The 25,119-nt window shown below is 39.5% G+C and overlaps 1 long non-coding RNA gene across 3 annotated transcripts; it reads left to right on the top strand.

The window, feature by feature from the left end:
* Window positions 1-288: 288 nt before the first annotated feature.
* On the top strand, window positions 289-22,498 carry LOC148110004 (uncharacterized). Of its 3 annotated transcripts, none has more exons than XR_015724860.1 (3): window positions 289-515; window positions 9,550-9,659; window positions 21,108-22,498. It is a non-coding gene; the product is annotated as an uncharacterized LOC148110004 (long non-coding RNA). The 3 variants fall into 3 exon arrangements; XR_015724859.1 differs by lacking the exon at window positions 21,108-22,498 and adding an exon at window positions 13,435-21,103; XR_015724858.1 differs by lacking the exon at window positions 21,108-22,498 and having other exon boundaries at window positions 9,550-21,103.
* The last annotated feature ends 2,621 nt before the right edge of the window (window positions 22,499-25,119 follow it).

The raw sequence follows: 25,119 nt of genomic DNA, 5'->3' as shown, positions 1-25,119 counted from the left end.
GCCGCAACTACTCACGCCTCTCCCTCCGCCCTCGCACACTTCCGGCCTGTGCACGGGCCCCTCAGCCACAGGCTCGGCCCCGCAGCCACAGGCTCCGCCCCGCGCGCGGCCTGGGGACCTCGCGCCCGCGCGCCGTCGTCGTGCCTGCCCTCTGCTGTGCCTGAAGACAGAGGGATTCTACACGTTTCAGTGCACGCTCTGTTGATAAAACAGATGATGGAGGCGAGGCCTGTGTGAAGGTAGAAAAGCGGCGGAAGATGTACGTGATTTTTTTTTTTTTCCCTCAAGGCGCCTTTGGAACACCCCCGCATTCCCTCCCCGTGGACCCAGCCTTCCTCGCGGGGAATAATGGGGGTTGTAGTTCGCTTGCAGGCGCCGGCCCTCCGGCTCTCCCGACCAGGCTGTGAGGAAGGAGCGAACCCTCGATCGCCTATGGGAAGGTCTTCTCAGTATCGTGGCCGAACCCTACGGAGCTGGGAGTTTAAACTTTCCATTCCTGGCGGTGACGCCACCAGGTAAAGTGATGGGAATATGCAAATCAGTAAACGTAGGGCGTTAGAAGCGTTCTCACAAGGTAAAGCCCGCCCTCTATGCTCCTCCCCCAGCTCCTGTCCCCCTCCCCCACCCGGCTCCTGCCCCCCCCCCCCCCGCCCCCGGCCCCGCATCTACCCTTTTCTGCGCCTTCTTCTCCGCGGGGTCTCGCTCTACTCGGTTTCTCCCGGCTCAACCACGGGGTGGGTGTGCGACCTTGAGGGTAATTAACCTCTGTCCGGTTTCTTTATCTGTGAAATCGGGGTAGAATAGTACCTGCGCCGTAGGCTTATTTGAAAACCAAATGAGTTAATACTGCGGCTCATTGATCCATGTCTGTCCTTTCGCATAGTAAGTGCTCGATTAAATATTAGTCTTAATACCCTTCTCCCAGCGTCGCGCTCCAAAAAAGAAGAGAGAGAGGTTGGTAATAACAGGTGTACACCACCAAGTTGTGAGCTTTTTATTTGTGGCAGGTACTGCCGTATCTTATTAGACTTTTTGCATTTTATAAGCCCCCACCCACACCCCTGGAACCCATAGCGCTTGTAAGCCTCCATTAAGTGTTGGAGAATGCGCTTCCTGTCATCAGGATGGGTAACTAGCAATCCGGCATCTTCTACATATAAACTCAGGGTAAATCTTGGTGAATTGGCTGGCCTAGGCTTAGTGGGGAAAACACAAGTGTATTTTACTATGCTTTCTTTGAATAAGCTCCATATTGTGGGCATGTATTGTACACACAGCCCTTGTTAATTCTTCCTTGTTAATTTAGGAACAAAGGAATAGTAAATGAAACAATTAGACTAGAATAAAGTGGTAATTTCAAGCCCGCGACAGGAGTGTGTTATAGGAAGGTTTTCTGCTCTGGCTAATCTCTTGAGTGTCTCCCAACTCTGAAGCAAGAAGTAGCTACCACGCATCCATTTCTTTGCAGCTCTTCAAATACATGAATTGATTAAACAAATTCCTTGCGGATAACATAGTCTGCTCAGGACTCTTGCTTTGTAGATTTGGGGCAAACAATTCCGAGTTTGTGGGAGGTCTGAGCCTGCTAACATCCACCAGTATCCACCTTTTCTGATGAGACATAAATTGACAGCGGCGCGGTGAGGGGGTGGGTGGGGGGAAGGAATCCTCTGATATAAATACAGTCATTTTCATGTGACTCCCTCTAGGTGCAAGGAAGCCAGTAACTAACTTACGAACATTTTTAGAGTCCATATTTGTTTTACCACAGTCTGAGAAAAGGGTATTTTTTTCCTAATTCTACTGGAAGAGCAGCTCTGAAGACCTCAACTGTCCAAAAACCTAGATCAGCCCTATTTCTTTCTCCAGCCACCGCTCCTGTTCAAGTGTTTTAACTACAGCTGTGTTACTTGAACTGCTTTTCACTGCTTCCCATACATGGTACGATTAGAGCACAAAGTTTCATAACCTGTAATGACTTCTCAAAGTAACCAAAGGAGGTGAATCCCAGGGACACTTTCCCAGCATTTATTTGCATATGCAGTTTCACCAGCTGCTCCTTTGTCAGGAAATACCTTTCAACCTCTGGTAACCTGCAGAAGGCATCTCCATCTTGTCTCCTTGTGTTGTTGCTTCAGATGCATACACATAGTTTTGGTATTTGGCAAAACATATTTTTGTTTTTAAAGGAAAACTACCGCCCCAAGTTGGGAAGCGGAAGGTAAACATTTTCGGTAAGACCTCACTTTTTGGAAGTTTTCCTTCCTCCTCCTCTTGTTGCATTCTAATTGCCCACATTTGATTCTGAATAAAGCTGTAAGCTTTCCAGAGCACCTGTTTTTATAAAGCCTCACATTTGTCACCTTTATAGGAAAAAAAAAATCTGATATCAAAATTGGATTGAGGTTTTAAAAAATCATGTAATCAACTAAGAGAAGAAATACAGGTTCTCAAGATATTTTCTATTTTAGCCTTTACCTTATTGTGTAGTTGTTAAATAAGTTCCGTTGGGGGGGCGGGGGTTATGGGAAATTGCCAGAATCTTGAGTGGCCATTTTTAAAATAACCATAATATTTAAAAGCTATCTGTAGGGCCTGAAGTGGTATTGTGAAGTGTACACATACCAATTCACAGATTTATTTTTCAGGCAATTCTGGGATGTAGTAGGAGAAAATGATCTTTCTTCCAGTTCTTTACTGGAGAGGGAAGCTAGTATTTGAGGGAATAAAAAGGGATGGGCAAAACCACAATGAGATACCACTTCACAATTGGGAAGATGGCTATAATAAAAAAATATGTTTTTTAAATAAATAACAAGTGTTAGTGGAGATATGAAGAAATTGGAACTCTCATTGCTGGTAGGAATGTAAAATTGTGCAGCCACTGTAAGAAGACAGTTCGGCAGTCTCAAAAAGTTAAACATGAATTATCATGTGACCCAATAATCCCACTGCTAAGTATATTCCTTGTACATGAAAGTTCATAGCAGCACTATTCATGATAACGAAGAGGTGGAAACCAGCCAAATGTCCAGCAACAAATGAATAGGTAAACAAAATGTGGAACATCTCTACAATAGAATATTATTCAGCAATGAAAAGGAGTGAGGTACTACTCATGCTACAATATGAATGAACCTTAAAAACATAGTGAAATAAGCCCATCACAAAAGATCACATATTAGATGATTCCATTTATTTGAAATGTTTAGAATACAAAGATCTGTACAAAGTAGATTTACAGTTCCTTGGGTTGAGAGGCATGAGAGGGAGGGGGGAATAGAAGGATAGCTAAATTTCATGGGGTTTCTTTTTTAGGTGATAAAGATGTTCTAAAATTGTGATGATGGTTGCATGTATCTGAATATATTTAAAACTATTGAATTTGTCACTTTGAATGAATTGTAAATAAGTGGATTATATCTCAATAAAGCTGTTAAAAATTTTTTTGAAAGAGTGATGGAAACATTCATTTTTAATGCTGTAGGTATATACATGTAGATACGTAGACATACTTAAGTGTCACTAAGGAAGAGCATTAACAATGTAGCTTGAATTTGTTTTTAAAGATAATTTAAAAGATGTAAAGTACTTTAACCTTACAAATCTGATAATCGTCACAAATATTTCCACGCCTGATTTATGCCTGGCAATATGATTTGTGCCATAGAGGGCACAACCATTTTCTTAATGATTCAACAAATATTTATTGAGCACCTACAATGTTCTAAGGATCGCATGTCCCTGTTCACATAAAGTTTATTTTCTAGTGAGATGAGACAGACAAGGACAAAATAAGTATGTAGCATTAGAAATTGATCATTGCTATAGAGAAAAATAAAGTGAAGGAAAGAAAAAGATGAAGGATAGAGTTGCCAGGGATGAGGGTAAGTTGCAATTGAAATAGGGTAATTGGAAAATACCTCATTGAGAAGGGGACATGTGGGCATAGATCTAATGGAAGTGAACAAGTCGGCCATGCAAATAGCTGGGGTATTTTCTCTTCCCTGTGTGCTAGTAATTCTCCTCTTTCTCCTATATTATTATTTTTTTTTCTTCTGCTCTCTACTGCATCATTCCCATCACCTTACAAACTTGCTGTCATATCATCGTCTTAAAAGAGTCTCCTGACCACTTCTACCTCCAGCTTACCCACCATTTCTCTCTCTTTGCGGTAAAACTTTTGTACTACCTCTATTCCCATTCTTCCTGGTCCATCTCTAATCAAGCTATGACTGTTCAGAAATTCCTGTTGCCGATATCAGTAATGACTTCCACGTTGCTAAACCTGGTGATCAGTACTTATTCCTCATCTCACTTGACCTATAAGGAGCATTTAACACATTTACTCCCAGTGCCACTTCTAGGCAACACATTCTCTTGGCCCTCCTTCTCCCTCACTAGCCAATTCTCAGTCCTTCTTTGTTCATCTTCATCTCCCCAAACTCAACAATAAATTGCTCGAAAGACTTCCTCTCTATAACACTTATTCTCATGTCGATATCATTCTGATGGTTTTAAATACCATCAATAATCTAATAAAACCTCACTTTATGTCTCCGCTCCTGAAAATGCGTATCCAGTTTCTAATATTTATCTCAAAATTAACATGTCCAAAATTGAACAGCCCAGTCCCCCAAAACCCATCTCTTCAGCATTATTCCCTATTTAAGTTAATGTAAATCTCTTTTTCCAATTGATCAGACTGAAAAACTAAAGTCATCCTTGACTCCTCTTTCACATTCTACATCCTGTTTGCTATGGACTGAATTGCATACCCCAAAATTGCTATGTGGAAGCCTTAACCCTCAATGTGACTATCTTTGGAGATAGAGCTTTTAGGAGGTAATTAAGGTTAAGTAAGGTCATGAGGTGGGGTCCTAATCTGATAGGACTGGCGACTTTACAAAAAGGGAGAGTGCATACATGTGCGTACACCAAGGAAAGGCCATATGAGGACACAGCAAGAAGGTAGCCATCTGCAAGCCAGGAAGAGAGGTCTCCACCAGAACCTGACCATCTTGGAATCTTGATCTTGGACTTCCAGCCTCCAGAGTGTGAGAAAATAAATTTCTGCTATTTAAGCAACCCAGTTTATAGTATTTTTTAATGGCAGCCCAAGCAGACTAAGCCACTATTCTTTACTATATCCTATTGGCTCTACTTTCCACATATATTCAGATTACAACCAATCCCCCCAAATTCTATTTTCCTGTTACCCAAGCTACTGTCATCTCTCACCTGAAATACTGCAGTACTCTCCTAACCGAATATAGATGTCAGTCCTCTTCATCAAGAGGTGGAGTCAGTTTTCTCTCCCCTTAAAACTGAATTGGCCTTTTGCCTTGTTTTCACTAATAAAATATGGAGGAAGTGGTACTGCACCAATTCCAAGCCTAGACCTGAAAAGACCCAACAGCTTCTGTTTTAGCTCTCTTGGAACCATAAGCTACCATGTAAGATGTCTGAATATTCTATTGGGAGAGAGGCCTGACCAGCCCCCATTCCTTACAACCAACCCAGCTGAGGTGCCAGCCATGTAAGTAAAGCTATCTTGGGCATTCCAATCCCAGCTGAACTCCCTTCTAAATGCAATAGGATGACGATGCCAGCAGTCACCACCATGGAGCAAAAGAACCATCCATCCAACCCACAAAATCATTAAAACCACTCAGTCATTTTTAAAGCCCTTAAGTCTTAGGGTAGTTTGTTATGCAGCAATAGGTAACTGATACACACTGGTGTCCTATATTCAATTTTGCCCAACTTTCAGTAATTTTTCCACACAGCAGTCAGTGATTCCATTAAAATATAGATGATGTTACTCCTGTACTTAAAACTTCAAGGATACTCCTCTCCCTCAGAGAAAGAGTTAAAGTTGTTACAAGACCCTACATAGTTGGCCCTAACCACCACCTCATCACCTTGGTTCTCATCTACTATTTGCTAACTCTATTCCATCCTCTTTGACCTTCTCCTCTCAAATAGGCTACACATGGTCCTGCCTCAAACCCTTAGCACCTGCTGTTCTTTTAGCATGGATGGCTCTTCCCACAGATTTCTTCAAGACTTGATCTTTTCTTCCTTCTCATTGAGGCCTTCTATGGTAACCCAAATAATGGCCCACAAAAGATGTCTACATCCTAGAAAGGGGAAACCCCTTGCACTGTTGGTGGGAATGCAAACCAGTGCAGCCACTCTGGAGAACAGTACGGAGGTGCCTCAAAAAGTTAAAAATAGGGGGCGCCTGGGTGGCTCAGTCGTTAAGTGTCTGCCTTTGGCTTAGGGCGTGATCCCGGAGTCCTGGGATCGAGCCCCACATCAGGCTCCTCTGCTGGGAGCCTGCTTCTTCCTCTCCCGCTCCCCCTGCTTGTGTTCCCTCTCGCTGGCTGTCTCTCTGTCAAATAAATAAATAAAATCTTTAAAAAAAAAAAAGTTAAAAATAGAACTACCCTACGATACAGCAATTGCATTACTAGGTGTTTACCCAAAGGATAGAAAAATACAAATTCGAAGGGGTACATGCACCCCAATGTTTATAGCAGCATTGTCAACAATAGCTAAACTATGGAGAGAACCCAAATGTCCATCAACTGATGAATGGAAAAAGATGATGTGAATGAATGAAATCTTTCCATCCTCAAAGACACGGTTGGAGCTAGTGTATTATACTTAGTTAAATAAATCAGGGAAAGACAAATACCATATGATCTCACTCATATGTGGAAGTTAAGAAAGAAAACATAATGTATAGGAAGGGGGAGAAAAAGGAGAGGGGGAAACAAAGCATAAGAAACTCTTAGAAGGGAGGGTTGATGGAGGAAGGTGGGTGGTAGATGGGCTAGATGATGATGGGCATTAAGGAGGGCGCTTGTTGTGATGAGCACTGGGTGTTGTATGTAAGTGATGAATCACTGAATTCTCCAGAAACCAGTATTGAATTGTATGTTAACTAACTAAAATTTAAATTAAAAAAAAAACAAAGATGTTCACATCCTAGTCACCAGAACTTGTTAAATATGTTCCCTTAATGGCAAAAGTGACTTTGTAAATGTAACTAAATGTAAAAGGATCCTGAGAATAGGGAAATTATCCTGGATTATCCAAGGGGCCCAATGTAATCACAAGCATCCTTTTAAGTGAATGGTGGAGGCAGGAGAGTCAGAAAAGGAGATAATGACAATAGAAGAAGTAATAATGATGAGATTGCGGGCTGGAGGCCATGATCTAATCAATGCAGAAAGCCTCGGGAAGCTGGAGAACAGCAAGGAAGCCAATTCTTCCCTAGAGCTTCCAGAAGGAATGCAGCACTGCAAACACTAGATTTTAAGCCAATAAAATTTTTGACTCATTTCTGACTTCTGACCTCTAGAACTATAAGATAATCAATTTGTGTTGCTTTAAGTCACGAGTTTCTGATCATTTGTTATAGCAGCAATAGAATCTATCTATAGACATAAATTCTAGCAGTCCTACCTAAAATGGCAACCATGTGCTTCCTGGCACTTCCTGTATCCCTTCTATATCCCTATATCCTTCCTCTATCCCTTCTGTATATATTTACATGTATATATATCCCTGTACTCTTTCGTATCACTTTTAACAATCTTTTAAATTGAGGTATAATTCACATACTATAAAATCCATCCTTTAAAAGTGTGTAATTCAATAATTTTTCATGTATTCACAAGATGGTACAACCATCGCCACTACCTAATTCCACAACATTTTCATCACCCCAAAAAGAAACCCATGCCCATTAGCAGTCACTTCCCATCCTTCCTCCTCAGTTGCTGGCAACCACTAATCTATTTTATGCCTCTGGGATTTGCCTATTCTAGATATTTCATACAAATGGAATCATGCAGCATGTGGTCATTTGTGTCTAGCTTCCTTCACGTAACATAATGTTTTCGCAGTTCTCTCTCTCTCATAACACGTATCCGTACCACATTCCTTTACATAGCTGAATAATATTGCATTGTAAAGGTGTACTACGTTTTGTATATCTATTCATCAGTTGATGGACATTTGGGTTTCTGCTTTTGGGCTCTTATGAATAATGAACCTTCGCCTACAAGTCTCTGTGTGAATACATGCTTTCAGCTTTCTTGGGTACATACTTAGGAGCAGAATGGCTAGGTCATATGGTTCCTCTCCATTTTTAATTGGCTTACTAAGTTCTATGAAAAACCTTGTTCATCTGTTAAACAGCACTGAATATATTTATATTAATTGGGGAAGAATTTATGGCAGTGAGTTTTCTATTCATTCTATAAACTATGGATATACTGTATCTCTTGATTTATTACTTTTTTTTAACGTTCCCCATGAATAGAATTTTACTTAACTTCGGTTAGATTCATTCCTAGGTTCCTTATAGTTTTCATTAGCTTTATGCTATGAACCTCACACTTTTTGTAAATAGTGTGGGTGGGATCTTTATTTTTTATGTATCAAATTGGCTATCTAACTAGTGGATAGATAATATTATTTTGAGCCAGAAAAGCTTGAATATTAAGTCTGTGTCAAGGATAATGTTATATATAAAGATTCACTTTTAAGATATTTAAGATGTTTAGAGCTGCATTATAACAGGAAAAAATATTAATAATATTTGAACAATAAATGAATGACTAAGGTGAGTATTTGGAAATGGATATTTGGATATTAAGATATTGTCACACAGAGAAGTATACGACTGTATAAGTGAAAAAAGGCGAATATAGTTTGATCACAACTAGGTATGGAAAAATACACAGAAAAACATTTTTAACATACTGTTCACAGTATGTTAAAACCGTGAATTGGGGACAATAAAGTTAATGGAGCAACTCTTCTAGAAAGCAGTTTGTATTAAGACTTTTTAAAATGTTTATACCAGGGGCTCCTAGATGGCTCAGTCAGTTGGGCATCTGCCTTCGGCTCAGGTCATGATCTCAGGGTCCTGGGATCAAGCCCCACATCAGGCTCCCTGCTCAGCAGAAAGCCTGCTTCTCTCTCTCCCTCTACTGCTCCCCCTGCTTGTGTGCTCGTGCTCTCTCTCTTCCTCTATCTCTGTTAAAAAAAAAAAATGTTTATACCAGTTGACCTGGTAGCAATTGTACTTTTTGAAATTTATCCTAGGCAGCTATTTAGAAATGTAGACAAAGACTTAAGTGCAAATTCAACATAAGACTAGCAGAATTTGGAAACAATTTAATGTATATTAATAGGTAAAGTTAGGTTGTATCAATTATGATGCATCATAATTTGTATATTTGTATACAATCATACATATTTGTATAAATATGACACATCCATCTGAAGGATAATTGTGTAACCATTATAAACACGTTTTACAAAAACATTATAGTGTTTATCTTACAGAGTTACAATATACTTTTGTAGGGTTTGAAAGTTTGCCCCTACTTAGAAGCTAATAAGTTAGCCTATTACTATTTCATGGATGCTGGCAGAGGATGTGAGACTACTGGGTCAGAGATAAAGAACTTTTTAAATCACAACAAGCAATATATCATGTTGTATTTGTTTCTCTTGCTCCCCAAGTTCCACAAGAGCAATGCAGAGGAGCCCAGATGGATTCTGTGCACACGGTGGATTTGTATCACAGCAGAGGAACACTGAATTGGAGAATCCACTGCTTTTATAGATAAGCAGTAAGCAAGCTTGCTTTTTCCTAAAGAGAGATGTTACTTGAGAGAGATCTCAAGATTGCTCACTGCAAACACGACCCTGAGAAGTGGATCACTGATATAGTATATGTTTATATATTTATAAAGAATAGTCTAAAAACACCATGATTGGGCACCTGGGTGGCTCAGTCAGTTAAGCCTTTGCCTTCAGCTCAGGTCATGATCTCAGGGTCTTGGGATCAAGTCCCACGTCAGGTTCCCTGCTCGGTGGGGAGTCTGCTTCTTCCTCTACCCCGCTACGTGCTCCTGATATCTCTCTCTCTCTCTCTCTCTCTCTCTCTCTCTTGCAATTAAATAAATAAAATATTTTTTTAAAAAACTTTTAAAAAATAAAAAAAATAAAAACACCATGACTTGTGCAAATATATGTACACACACACAGACACACACACAAATACTCCTGCCATCTCTGTTTATCATATAAAAATTGGAAATTATTTCAATTATTTTAATGTCTGCCATATTAAGTTAACTAAATTTGGATGTGCTCATACAATGAAATACTATATTGACTTTTAAAAGAATAAGATAGATTAATGCATTTATATTAAAAGATATCCAAGATATATCATCAGAAGAAAAAGGCAAGTTGCAAAGCAGTATTTAGAGTGAGATCTTATTTCATAATTTTTTTAAAAATGTAATTTAGGATTATAAATATAGAAAGAAGTGTAGGAAAGAATACACCAAAATGTTAACAGTGGTTGTATCTGGAGTCAGAAATAGCAAGAATTTTCACTTCCTAAAGTATGAATTCCTATAAGACTCAAATATTATAATGACCAAGTATTACTTTTAGAATAGAAAATACAGGTCTATTTTTTATTTATTTTTTATTTTTTTAAAGATTTTATTTATTTATTTGACAGAGAGAGAGACAGCCAGTGAGAGAGGGAACACAAGCAGGGGAGTGGGAGAGGAAGAAGCAGGCTCCAGCAGATCAGGGAACCTGATGCAGGGCTTGACCCCAGGATCCTGGGATCACACCCTGAGCCGAAGGCAGACACTTAATGACTGAGCCACCCAGGCGCCCCGAAAATACAGGTTTTAAATTTTGTTGTAAAGGTGGAAGTAAATATGTCTCAGTGTTAAATGGGTTTTTTTTCCTAAATGATGCTATTATGGGAAGTTTTATTTTCATTTCCCAAATTGTTTATAAGTATGCATTGTATTTGTAAAGGAGAAAATGTTATTTAGAAGTGTTTCTCTTTGAATGTCTGGATAAGGGTTTTTTTCCCCCCTCCTCTCCGGATAACTCACATTTTCTATAACAAGTTTACTGCATGCTGTAAAAAGGATGCAGTGATCTTTTATTCCTTTGTTCTGCCCAGCATCCCTTCCTTGCATGAATTAGCCTTTCACACTCTAGTGGTAAATTGCCCTCCAACATTTCTGACATGGTGTTATTTGGAGGATCTTCAGCATTCTAAGCATAGGTTTCACTGGTCAAGAAGTGAAGAGCATTCACTAGGAAAACTGGACAGAGACATTCACCTATCCCTTTGGGGCTCTTCAAACGACTAAACCAATGGTTCCCAAGAAAAAGTGATTTTCCTCTCAGGGGACATTCGGCAATGGCTGGAGACCTTTTTGGGTGTCAGAGTTAGGCGGTGGGATGCCAGGGTTCCTTCTAGCATCTAGTAGATAGATGCTAGGGATACTGCTAAACATTTTATAATGCACAGAACAACGCCACAACACAGAACTATCCAAAATGTCAGTAGCACAGAGGTTGAGCAATCCAGCAGTAAACAGGTAGGGAGTAGGGGGTAGGAGCAACCTTGACTATCAAAAGGAAATATGATTAGGGCAGCTGGGCAGCTCAGTCGGTTAAGCATCCGATTCTTGATTTTTGGCTCAGGTCATGATCTCAGGGTTGTGAGATTGATCCCCACGTCGGGCTCCACGCTCAGCGGTGTGTCTGCTTGAGATTCCCTCTCTCCCTCTCCCTCTGCTCCTCCCCTCCCCCACTCTCTCTCTCTAAAATAATTTAAAAAATGAATCTTTAAAAAAAAGGAAATAGGATTGCTGTTTCACAATAGGTGCTGGGAGAAGTACAGCTAGAATAGTATTCCCAGGGGGCCTTTGCGTATACTGTGTGCAGTGACCAAAATTATCAGCAGACTATTGCAGCCCTTTACAGGCAAGACCACTAAAGATTTAAGGATTTAAGCCCCATGGAAATGAAGATGTAAGTTGCCCTCTTAAGCAAAACACTTCAACCAGCCACAGTGTTAGCCAAAGATAAGCAAGACATGAAATGTGCGGTAAGGGAGGGAAATGCCAGTTATAGCCTCAAGACCATTCTGCAGAAACAAGAACTGTAGGCTCTACCTCTATTTCCTTGCTGTTGTATCTTACATAAAATTTTTTTCTTTCCTTTTCTTTACCCATATCATTGTATCAACCTATGGTATACCAGTGTTTGTTACATTCATATGTCCGTATGTATGGAGACTGACCATAAACTGGGGTTAGAAGGGAGCTAAGCAGGTCTTGAACTCAGGGAACAGTGGCCCACGGTATCACTTGGAATATTTTTTTCTTCCAATTCTATCAAGTGGCACAAAGATTAAATTGAAAATAAGAATTTCTTGAGAAGTCAAACCTTTCTGGATGCCTAAGAATAGAAACTTTGGATAGCACAGAAGACCCCAAAAAAGGATCTGTGTAGATAACTAATAGACCCAGAGAATTAAGAATCTCACTGATGGAGGCGCATGGGTGGCTCAGTCAGTTAAGCATCAGACTCTGGTTTGGCTCAGGTCATGATCTCAGGTCATGAGATGGAGCCCCATATTGGGGCTTAAGATTCTCTCTCTCCCTCTCCCTCTGCCCCTCGCCCTGCTTTCTCTCCCTCTCTAAAAAAAGAAAGAAAGAAAAAGAATCTCACTGATGGCTATCACAGAAAACATTTTTTAAATGTTAATGTAACCAAAATGAGTGTAACCAAAATGAGTGAAGGGGAGTGGGTGATACAGGCTTCCAGATATGGAATGAATAAGTAGTGGAAATAAAAGGCACAGCATCAGGAATATAGTCAATGATACTGTAATAGCCATGTATGGTGACAGATGATAGCTAAACTTATGATGAGCACAGCATAATGTATAAACTTGTTGAATCACTATGTTGTACACCTGAAACTAATGTAACATTGTGTGTCAATGTACTCAAATATATATATTTTATAGATATATATAAATGTGAATGTAGTCAGAGTCAGGTGGGAGTATGCTACCATTTTAGGAAATTATCAGTGAAGACCAGAGGTTACTTCTTAAATGTGTTTTCCAATGTTTGAGGGAGTGGGGAGATCTAACAGCTGCATTTGCAGAATAATTTCTAAGTATGAAGTAATATGACTCGATTTCAAGGGTTGCACTCAGGTTAAAAGCATCTTCCTCTTATTAAAATTACCCCTTCAATTTAGAAGACCAGTCCAAAACCCCTTAACAAATTCCTTTTCTGATAATCTAGTTAGAATGGGTTGTGTAGTTACAAAGAAAAACTCTGATTGGTACAGAAATTGCTACGAGGAACAGTTGCAGGGCACAGATTCTCAAGGAAGTGGTTATTGAGCTTAGTGGGATCTGAAGGCACGAGGATTAGTGAGAGTGTGTCTTGGGTAGATTATGGCATGCAGAGTCAAGAGTTGCTCAAATTATTACCGAGGCCGACTGTAATGAAGTGCCTGCTGAAGAAAGACTGAGTGACAGGTGTCTCGTTCTTCTTTCAGTGCTGAAGAACTTTGAAGAAAGCTAGTAACCGATTTATGACAAAATTTCTCGGCTCAGCATGGAGAATCGGGAGCTCTCTTTAACTGTGCTAAAAGAACTTTTAGGATACTCACCTCAGAACTGAGGTCACAGAAAATCAAACTCAAATTTTGATCCTGTGGTTGGCAAATTTTTGCAAGGTTAAATTGCTTTTTACAGGGGCACCTGGGTGGCTCAATCAGTTAAGCATCCAACTCTTGGTTTTGGCTCAGGTCATGTTCTCATGGTCATGAGATCAAGCCCCACATCAGGCTCTGTGCTCAGTGTGGAGTCTGCCTGAGATTCTCTCTCTCCCTCTCCCCCTCCCCAACGCACACACATGTGCTCTCTCTCTCTCTCTAAGATGAATAAATAAATCTTTTTTAAAAAAAGGTTTTTTTTTTACAGCATCACCAGACCTCATGCAAAATTAGGATGCTAATTGGAATAGAATTGAAGACCCTAAGAATTGACATAGAGGAGAATTTGGATGATTTAAACTGCTCCACATTCCACTGAGCATTCCTTGCAAGCACATGTGTAATCTCTCACTCCACACATCTGATGATGTTGTTCCTGCTTTGCTTGAAGATCTCATAACGATGTTGCCTCAGATGGTTACCTCGTAAGAGGTGGCCAAATTGCCTCATGCCTCTTTCCCATCACTTCCCTTTGCCTCTGTGTCTACAATTACGGTAGCATCCCAGCAGACACCTGGAGTCAATTACAAAGTCAAACCCCAATGGGAGAAGGCTCCCTAAAGGAAAGCTCACAAAACAAAAGACTTCTGTTCATTTCTATGCCAAACTCCTGAAGAATAGCCACGTAATGCATTGTGAGAGTGTTAGACTAGGGAAGGGGGAAGAATTTTAGATAGAACCAAATTTACTAATAGATGCTCAAGCAGATGGGAGTGATTTTAATAGTTTGCTTACTTAGTTATCTGAAACCTGACTCAGTGGTGACCAACACTAAATGGAATGAAGTTGCAATAATTCCCTTTTATAAAATAAAGAAAGGGAGATAGGAATGCTAGATTCGATTTATCAAATCCATCTACTCACTCGTCCTTTAATAATGTTCAATAAGAGAACTCTAAATACATTTTCCCCATTACAGCATTGGAAAGTACAGTGGGGGCGCCTGGGCAGCTCAGTCGGTGAATCATCCCACTTGGTTTCAGCCCAGGTCATGATCTCAGGTCGTGGGATGGAGCCTGCTTAAGATTCTCTCCCTCCCTCTGCCCCGACCCCGACTTGCTCTATATAAATAAATAAATAAATAAATAAATAAATAAATAAATAAATAAAGTCTTAAAAAGAAAAGAAAAGGGGCGCCTGGGTAGCGCAGTCGTTAAGCGTCTGCCTTCGGCTCAGGGCGTGATCCCGGCGTTCCGGAATCGAGTCCCACATCGGGCTCCTCCGCTGGGAGCCTGCTTCTTCCTCTCCCACTCCCCTGCTTGTGTTCCCTCTCTCACTGGCTGTCTCTCTGTCACAAAAATAAATAAAATCTTAGAAAAGAAAAGAAAAGAAAAGAAAAGAAAAGAAAAGAAAAGAAAAGAAAAGAAAAGAAAAGAAAAAGAAAAGAAAAGAGAAAAGAAAAGAACAATGGTGAGAGATGGATCAGAATTTTCAAAGTGCTGTAGTGACTGTTTTCAGTAGTCAGGGGGTGCAGGTAGGTGATTCTGCCATTTGAAATGGGCTCCTTAATTTCAATGAGGTTAATAGGATCCTAGGCAATAGCCAGAGGAAACACCTAAAATAACTGGGCATGATTCTTATGACAGTAGGATAGGAGTAATAATCAGAATGGTTCTAGATCACATAGACCCTAGGACCAAACTGCCCACTAAGTTCCTAGCAAATAGAAGCTTCAGTTGAGTATCCATGATCAGATGCTAGTCAGTATTATAGGAAACATTTAGCTATATGTTGCCTATGTTTCTGCACTGTAACCCACATGTATATGATTGTACTGAGAAAAAAATTTTAACTGTAAAAATTGTAATGAAAGTATGAATACCACTGAAACAAAATGTTGTTTATGTCTATTCGCATTTTTATTTGGCAGTTTTAATCTGTTATATACATTTGGATGGTTTCATAGTATCTACAATATTTTTCCTAACCTAGTGAGGAAATTATTACTTAGAAAAAGAGTAACAGTGAATATCTTTGGTTAGTGGAATGTGGTATGTTCCCGTCCCTCCATTTTCTAAATTTTTCATATGTCCCGGGGCGCCTGGGTGGCTCAGTGGGTTAAGCATCTGACTCTCGATTTCAGCTCAGGCCATCATCTCAGGATTTTGAGATCGAGCCCCATGTGGGGATCTGTGCTGGGTGTGGACTCTGCTCAAGGTTCTCTCTCTCCCTCTGCCCTCCCCCATGCACATCCACATGTACGTTCTCTCTCAAAATAATTTCCTTTCAATTTTGCGTATGTCCAAAACTGGGCTTGTATCTGAATATATTATTCTGTTATTATATTATGTTATTATTGTGTTACAAAATATATTGTTTTGCCCTGCCTAGTATTACTTCTTTTAGGCACTTGTTGTTCTTTTGTGCATAATCCTAAATCAATCTATTCTCTCTCCTAGAATTTAACTCTGAAACAGTCACACCCTGGGAGGAAAGGTAGTTTTAGCTGAGTCATTTGCAGGTGCGTGACTTCCCTGAAACTGCACTGGCTCCTATCCTCCCCAAGGACTCATTGTTCATCCTTTATTTATTTTTTTTAAGTAAACTCCCTGCCCAATGTGGGGCTCAAACTCTCAGCCCCCAGATCAAGATAATAAAACTGCCAGCAAACATGAGCCAGCCAGGCACCCCGTGGTTCATCATTTATTTTGATGCTGGCTGCTCTCCAGAATTTCACATAAATTCTTTAATATTGCTTAAATTAGTTTCTATTGCTTGCCACGCAACAACTTTGATTTAGAAATCATAACCACAAAGTGGATTGCAGGATTTGAGGAGGATACAGTATTGGTTACAAGAATAAGAAGCAAGAGAGAATCATTTTATATTCCAGGACGGGAAGGTAGTAGCCCATAGTACATCGTGGCAAAATGTTATTACTTGTGGCCATCTGGGCCCATGAGCGCTCTGAGAGTCGTTCTAGGGGAAACAGTAGACATTTTATTTTTTCATTTTTTAAGTAATCTCTATACCCAACGTGGGGCCCAGTCTCATGACCCTGAGATCAGGAATTCCACCCTCTACCAACTGAGCCAGCCAGGTAACTTGCAACAAGCCATTTGAAAGGAAATGTAGAAAATGTGAGTTATGAAGGGTAATATCGTTGCTTTTAATAGATATAAATAATTGAAGAAAATAGTAGAAGCCTTTGCTTGCATTCGACAGGGACAGCAGTACACGTTTACTCTCCTGGCTCAGGATATCGAGCTCTAGTTCTTTGCCACACACGATTGACTGGCTTGTGATTCTTCAGGGCAGCACACGAAGTTACTACATTGATAACGGCATGCCGGTGGGATCCAGAGCCAGCAGGCCCCCAAGATGAATATTCACATATTTCCAGAATTTGAAAGTAAAAATCTGTGCAAAGACAAGACCCTGCCACATTCTAGAAGTTATGCCTTTAGTGGATGAGACTGTGTCACGGTATTTTCACCCATGTCACCAAAAAGATATTTCATCTTTTGCCCACAACCTCAGAGAAGGTGGGACAGTAGTTGCTGGGTCTTTGAATTCTGGAGGTGACATTTTTAATTTCCTATTTTCCTTCTCCAATACATCTCCCAAGTGACTGAGAAAGCTGCTAGATTTGTGTCTGGCTGGTTCAAACCATGGTACAAACAGTTCTGGTACTTGTCCTTGTGCCTCAGCAGATCTAACACTTCTCAAAGACTCTGAGCTAACTTGGATGCTCTAAGAAGTCTGTTGCAAGTCACAACAGGAAGATCACAGTGTAGGGCCTGAAGATTTTGAAACAAGATCAAACCTCTTTGCAAATGACTTATTTTTCTTTAAAGAAACCACCTGCTTAACTCACAAAAATTCCACCTTACTTCTCTTACAATGTCTGAACTCAATGACACAAATATCCTTCTAAGCACCACTTTTGTTGTGTTCTCCCAAATTTTCATGTATTTTTTCATTTCTTCCTGTTTAAGCATTTTTAAAATTTCTAATATAATTTCTTCTTTGACCTGTTGTTTTAAATGTGGTTTTAAATTTCCAAACATATGCTATTTTTTATTTATCTTTTCTTATTATTTTATAAATTTAATTGCATCCTGATCAGAAAAGGTGGTCTTTCTGAAGTCAACTCTAAAATTTGTTGATTTATTTTATAATTAATACATCTTCCATTTCATTGTGACTTTAATCTGCATTTTTCTGACAACTATTCACGAAGTATGTTTTCATATGTTCAGTAGTCATTTGGATATTTTCTTATGTGAAGGACTTGTTGAAGTCTCCTGCCCATTTTTAAATCCTGTTCAGTGTTTTTAAAAATTGCTCTGTAGATTTTTTTTTTGCATATTCTTTTTTTTTTAAGATTTTATTTATTTATTTGACAGAGAGAGACAGCCAGTGAGAGAGGGAACACAAGCAGGGAGAGTGGGAGAGGAAGAAGCAGGCTCTTAGCAAAGGAGCCTGATGTGGGGCTCAATCCCAGAACACTGGGATCACGCCCTGAGCTGAAGGCAGATGCTTAACGACTGCTCCACCCAGGCGCCCCTTTTTTTGCATATTCTGCACACAAGTTCTTTGCCAGTTATATGTATTGAAAGTATCTGCTTCAACTCTTTGGGCTACATTTTGACTCTTTCATTGGTATCTTTTGAAGAATAGAAGTTCTTATTTTTATTACAGTTAAATTTAACAATCTATTCCTTTATGGCTAGGGTTTTTTATTTCTCTTTTAAGAAGTGTTTCCCAGGGCACCTGGGTGGATCAGTGGGTTAAGCGTCTGACTCTTGATTTCAGCATAGATCATAATCTCAGGGTCCTGGGATAGAGCCCCACGTCAGGCTCCACACTCAGCAGGGTGTCTGCTTGAGATTCTCTCCCTCCCTCCTCCTCTACCCCTCCCCCCTGTTCTTGCGTGCTCTCTCTCTCCAAAATAAATAAATCAACCTTTTTTAAAAAGATAAGTGTTTCCCTTTGCCAAAATAACGAAGATTTTTTTTGTATCAATTTCTAGAAGCTTTGTTATTTTGCCTTTCACATCTGAAAATACAATCCACTTGGAATTGATTATCGTATGTAGTTTAAGAGCCAAATTTGATTTTCTTCCAATTTAGATATCCAATTATGCATAATTTATTAAAAATCCATTCTTCACCTACTGCTCTATAGCATCACGTTTGTCATAAATTCTGTGTCCATATACCACACTGTCAAACTTCTCATAATTTTGTATTAAGCCTTCATATTCAGTATAGCAGATGTTAAACCAACTACAGGAAGAACACAATAAATGAATACAAATTTGTTGAGATCATTATCCCCTTAGACAAAGCTGAATTTGCATTGCTGTTGTTTTGCTTAAGATTTTTGCAACTATCTTTATGAGAGATTGTCCTTTAATTTTCCTTATTGGATTTTGGTATCAAAATGATGCTGCCCTCATACAACAACATTGGGAATGGTTCTTTTTTGTTCTGATTCTATTTTTCTGGAAGAATTTCTCTAATATTGGCATTATTCATTCCTTTAATGTTGATGGGCTTTATCACTGAAATAAATAGTTCATGAGTTGTGTGTTTGTGTGTGTGTGAAGGTTTTTATATTACAAATTTCTTTAATAATTATAAGACTGTTCATATCTGTGCTTCATCTCATGTCTGTTTTCATAACTCATATTTTGCCAGGAGTTTGTCCATTTACCCAAATTTCCAACTTTTTAGCATAAAAATTCTTCCTGATTATCTTTTTTAATGTCTGTAGGATATTTAGTGATGTTTCCTTGTTTGTTCCTTATATTGGTTACTGCAACACAACCTGATCACCCAGTGAGCAGTGGAACAATACATATATTCAAGTTAGCTCCATACAAATTATATGTACTTATATGTGGATTTTATCCACACATAAATGTGTGTGTGTATTCCTATTAAATTGAACCATTTTGCATTAAGAAGTGAACTTCTTTATCTTCAGTAGCAGTTTTTGCTTTAAAATCAACTTTTTATATGTTAATATAGCCAGCTTTTTTCAGATGAGGGTTTGCATTATCTTTTTCCATCTTTTAGCTTTTCTGTACCCTAGTATTTTAGATATGTTACTTATAAACAGCATATAGCTGGGTTTTCTTCTTTTATTCAATGCACCTATCCTTGTTTTTTAATAGGACTAGTTAATACAATTACATTTAATGTAATTACTGACATATTGACTTTATTGTTTTTTAAGATTTATTTATTTTATAGAGACAGTGAGAGAGTGTGTGTGTGTGAGCAATGGGAGGGGCAAAGGGAGAGGGAGAGGGAGAATCCCTTAAGCAAACTCACCACTGAGCAGAGAGCCCGACATGGGGTTCAATCCCAGGACCCTAAGATCATGACCTGAGCCAAAATCAAGAGCTGGCCACTTAACCAACTAAGCCACCCAGGTACCCCTTGATACAGTCACTTTAAATTTCCTTTTTTTTTTTTCTTTATAATCTGTGTGCCCAACATGGGGCTCAAACTCACAACCCCAAGATCCAGAGTTGCAGACTCCACTGACTGAGCCAGCCAGGTGCCCCTGACATATTCATTTTAAACCTACCACTTCTCTATTTGCTTTTTATTGGTTTCATCTACTCAGTATCACTCCATTACTCCTTACTTGCATTCTTTTGATTGACTTAATTTTTTTAAATCCTTTCCCCCAGCCCTCTTCCATTTCTTAGTCTTGCAATTATATATTTTACTGTTCTGTTAGTGGTTCCCTAAAGATTGCAGCATAGGCCCACCTGGCTGGCTCAGTCAGTTAAGCAGCTGCCTTCCCCTCAGGTCATGATCTCAGGGTCCTGGGATAGAGCCCAGCATCAGGCTCCCTGCTCAGCAGGGGAGTCTGCTTCTCCCTCTCCCTCTGCCCTTCCCCCCTGCACACACACGCACGTGTGCACGCGCACGCGCTCTCTCTCTCAAATAAATAAAATCTTTTTTAAAAAAAGATTGCAGCATATACCCTAGACTTATAAAAACCCACTGTTAAACTTGTTACTTTTAACCTCCTCTTGAACAATCCAAGTACCATTTTCCTCCCTTTAATTTACATGCTACTGTTGTCATATTTTAAGTTTTATATATTTTAAATCCCACAAGCTATTAATATTAATATTATTATTAGTTTAGATAATTGGTATTGATTGAATTAACTGAAATATTTACCATTTTCACTACTGTTTATTTCTTCTTGCATTTCCAGTTTTCCATCTGAAATTATATTTTCTCTTGCCTGAATAATGGGTGTGGGTCTGTATTCTCACCAGCAGTTGTTGTATTTTGTCTTTTTGATTCAAGCCATTCTGACAGGTGTAAAATGATATCTCATTGTGGTTTTCATTTGCATTTCCCTGATGATTAATGATGTTGAGCATCTTTTCTTGTGTCTGTTGGCCTCCTGTATGTCTTCTTTGGAGAAACATCTATTCAGGTCCTCTGCCAATCTTTTTTTTTTTTTTTTTAAACTAGGCTCCATGCCCAGTGTGGAGCCCAACATGGGACTTGAATTCACAACCCTGAGATCAAGACCTGAGCTGAGATCTACAGTTGAATGCTTAATCAACGAGCTACCCAGGCACTCCCCTGCCCATCTTTTAATTGAATTATATGTTTTTTTGGTGTTGAGTGCAGGGCTGTTCATGGCCAATTCTATCAATTTTTGTTGGCCAAAAAAAATTTTTTTTTGCTTTTGTTGAAGGATATTTTCTCTGGATATAGAAATCTAAGCCAGTAGTTATTTCTTTCAGTTGTTTAAAATATCATTGCATTATATTCTGACTTGCATTGCTTTCAGGCTAGCTGTCAGCCAATCAAATTGTGGCTCTTTATTATTTTTATTAATATGTATTTCTAGAGTCCTTTTGTTTTGGTCTTTTGGAACAGATGGTAGAAAAATAGGACAACAAGCATGTTTACTTATTTACCAGTCTCTTTGTGAGTCACTGATGTATGCTAAAAGCCTAAAAGCTATGTTTTAGGCTTTTAGAAAAGTAGGCAAGGAAAACACATTTTTTTTTAATATCAAGAGCTGTTTTTTTAAATGTACTGCTTATTTCTTGTTATTTGAAATCATCTTCAAATTATATACAATCAATAAAACTGATCAAACAGAAATGTCTCTACTGGTCATATTTGAAGAGCTATAAGAGGGTTTCCTTATTTGTGCGTTTTTATTTTTTAACTGCAGAATTCACTGTAGGATTGTTTATGTGTTGAAAAACTGGATTACATATGCAGTAGAATTTTCTGTACTCTGGGTTTTGCTGATTGCACTTCCCTGGTATGGTTTAACATGTTCCTCTCTTGTCATATGCAATATTCTGTGTTTTGGTAGTTTCTGAGATTCAGGTTAAATTTTTTGGCAAAGCTATTTCAAAGATGGTGTTATGTTCTTCCCCGAGGAAGTACACGTTTGTTTCTTTTTGTGTAATGTTAGCAGCTATTGATGAGCAATGGTAAGATCCACTAATTTATTGCAAATATTCAATTCAGTTGTTTGCTTACTAGCTGGAATACTTCTCTAAAAAAGAACTTCTCATCTGTGAGTTTGGAGTGTGTGTACAGAACAAATGCCTGATTCTTTCCCTTTATTTACCAGTTTTCTAAGTGATGAATTGCCTTACTACATCCTCTAACAGTGACCTACGAGGAGCTTAACTGGGGGAGGGAGAGTGTAATTACGAGCTTGTGGATTTAAATATATGTAGCATGTTTTAATCTCTTCCAGTTATCTTAGTTCTCAAATTGTCCCCACTTTGTCTTGAATAGCTATCTCTTAATATTCTGTTCTTTCTTAGTTCTCCAACAATTTTCCACTAACATTTGATTAACTTCAGCTTCAATTTCATTTCTCGTTGTTTCACGTGTCTCGTAGAACTTTCGTTTAGGATCTCGGCAGTGGCTGGTGGAGTGCGTTCTTCCGTGGAGGAATGTCTGAGCAGAGGAAAACAGAGCAGAGGTCAAGAACCACAGAGCACGGCAGCCTACCATACTTGCTATGAATCACTTTCATTCTCCATTCTTAAATCCTGTCCACGCAAGAGTTCTACCACATCCGTTGATCTTGTTCACTAATTCTTGCTTTGGCTGTATCCATCTGCTATCTTTTTTACGGCGTCAGAATATCTGTTTATCTTTTTTTTTTTTTTTAAAGATTTTATGTTTAAGCAATCTCTATACCCAATGTGTGGCTCAAACAACCCCGAGATCAAGAGTCACACGCTCTACCGACTGAGCCCGGCAGACGCCCCCAGAATATCTGTGTTTAAATCCTAGCCCCAACCTGAGCAATTTTCTTAACCTCTTTGTGACTGACTCTTCATCCGTAAAGTAGAAATCATAGTAGTACCTACCTCATAGAGTTGTGAGAATTTAATATGTAAACATACAGCATTGCCTGGCAGGAAGTAAATAATACATACATTGTAGCTGTTACTATTATTATTTTCATTATTGTGTGCTCTGTTATATTTTTCGTAACTGTTGTTTCTACTTGTTCTTTTTTTACCTCTCATACCAGCTTCATATTACTAATATGTTCTGTGAGAATATTTGTCGCTTATTTGAAATTCATGATCCATTTGTGCCAATAATTCTGCTTTCCGAATTCATGTGGTGTAGGCTATTCAGTTTTGTTGTTTTTCACGGTAACTATATATGTGTGAGAGAAGAGCTAATGCCCAGGCCTAATCTATCTTCCTCTCGGTGACTTTAAGATAATTGAGGAGATGAGCCTCAGGGCAGAGAACCCCAGGTACCGCGAGACGACAGTCTACAGCCCTATTTTCTGCCACCACACCCGGAAACTCCTCGTTGGTCAGGCTTTGCTCTTAAGTCACAGAACACACTCCTGTGTTGGCATGTGACATACCAGTCCCAGTGTTTGGGGTGGGAGTGGGTGCAGGTGTGCGTGTTTAGGGAAGCCTGGTCGGTCAGCACCTGCCTTCCTGGGTCCCTCACCGCACCCCAGCAGGCTTCTCGACTGCCCTGGTGGTATCCTGAGACACCAGCTGGCCCGGATCTTACTTCCATGTGACCCTCCCAAGGCGGTGTGGGGGAGAAGCATGTGTAGAATTGAAAAGCTCTGGTCTGGCTCTCTGGGCCCAGGCCCTGCTCCTCCCCAGCCTGAGGCCCCTGCCCGCCATCTCCCCACTCACACCAGTTTATGAATCCTCCCACCTCTACTGGGGTTTCTCACAATCTTTAGGTTGGATCCTCAGAACTTCGCTTCGCTCTCACTTCTGCTTCGGGGCGACAGAGCCAGCAGCAGATGCTCCTTATCAGGAGGCAGGAGTCTTTTCTTCGCAGAAATTGTCTAGTTTCTCTTCAGTTTCAAAGATAGACTCGATTGTCAAGCACTGTGAGTTTCTTAGATGAAAGGTACTTTGACAGATGCAGTCATTTGGAAGCTCAGTCTGACTTTACTCACTCATTCATACAAGGGTCCCACTGACTTGGGCTCTTGAAAAGAGCTTCAAGGAAAGATCAAACACTCTGCGTTCCCCACCCCAAAGGAGATACTTTTTCTTTTTCTTTGCTTTTTTCTTCTCCTTCTTCTTCTTCGTTTACCTCCTCCCCCTCTTTTTCTTCAAGCACAGTACCTTGCATATAATGGCCTCTTGATACATACATGTCAACTTGATTTGGATCTGTATCTAACTCTTGTCACGCGATGTTTTCAAATGAATTAAAGCATCTACGATGGAAAGTATCTGCCTTTCTTAATTTTAAGTCTGAGTAACTGAAAATTCTGTTGAAGGGTGTGTACAAGTGTACAACAAATTCCTGAAGTGATGAGTCAAGCCACCTAACTTTAAACAAGTTTTATGTTTATCTATATTACTGGTAAACCACTTGGCCTACTTCTACTTGGCTCAGATCAAGTCTGATCAACATGTTTAGCAAGGGTAAATTAGCAAATCCCCAAATAAAGCAACCTGTTTGGGCAAAATAAGCAAATCTATTATGACATGAGCCAAGCGGAAACTTCCCCTGCCACTTTCCTATGAATATGACACATGTTTGGTGTCTAAAGGGTTCGCCCACTATTGCAGGGAGCCGAGTCGTACCTGCCTCAGAGCACGTTGAAGTTTACACAAGTCTACGAGTGTGTGTCACGCTGCTGCTTTGACTCAGAACTAAGTGATGGACAGATTAATGTTACCTGGAGAGTATCCAGTCTTAATCTCAAATCTGCTCTCGTTTTGGTGCGACTGCTAAGAACTCTGAGAAAGAAAACAGAAATGCTCTCTTATCTGGCATGTGAGAGAGAGATGAACTGTGTACATTTAATTTTCAAACAGCACTCTTTGAAAGTACATAAATGAGCCCATGAAAGTAGGAGTTTCTCCCATATGCATCTTGCTTTCAAGTCTACTAAAAATATAGTTTCTCACACTTAGCATTTCATAATGAATTATCTTTGGTTCGCAGGGATGAGTATGTACCTGTATAACAAGAAAGTTTGTGGCTCTAGACAGTT

This window comes from Ursus americanus, chromosome 6 (assembly GCF_024610735.1).
Source record: "Ursus americanus isolate L20-20 chromosome 6, mUrsAme1.1.p, whole genome shotgun sequence".
In the NCBI taxonomy this organism is placed as follows: domain Eukaryota; kingdom Metazoa; phylum Chordata; class Mammalia; order Carnivora; family Ursidae; genus Ursus; species Ursus americanus.
This window is presented reverse-complemented; position numbering and strand designations above follow the sequence as displayed.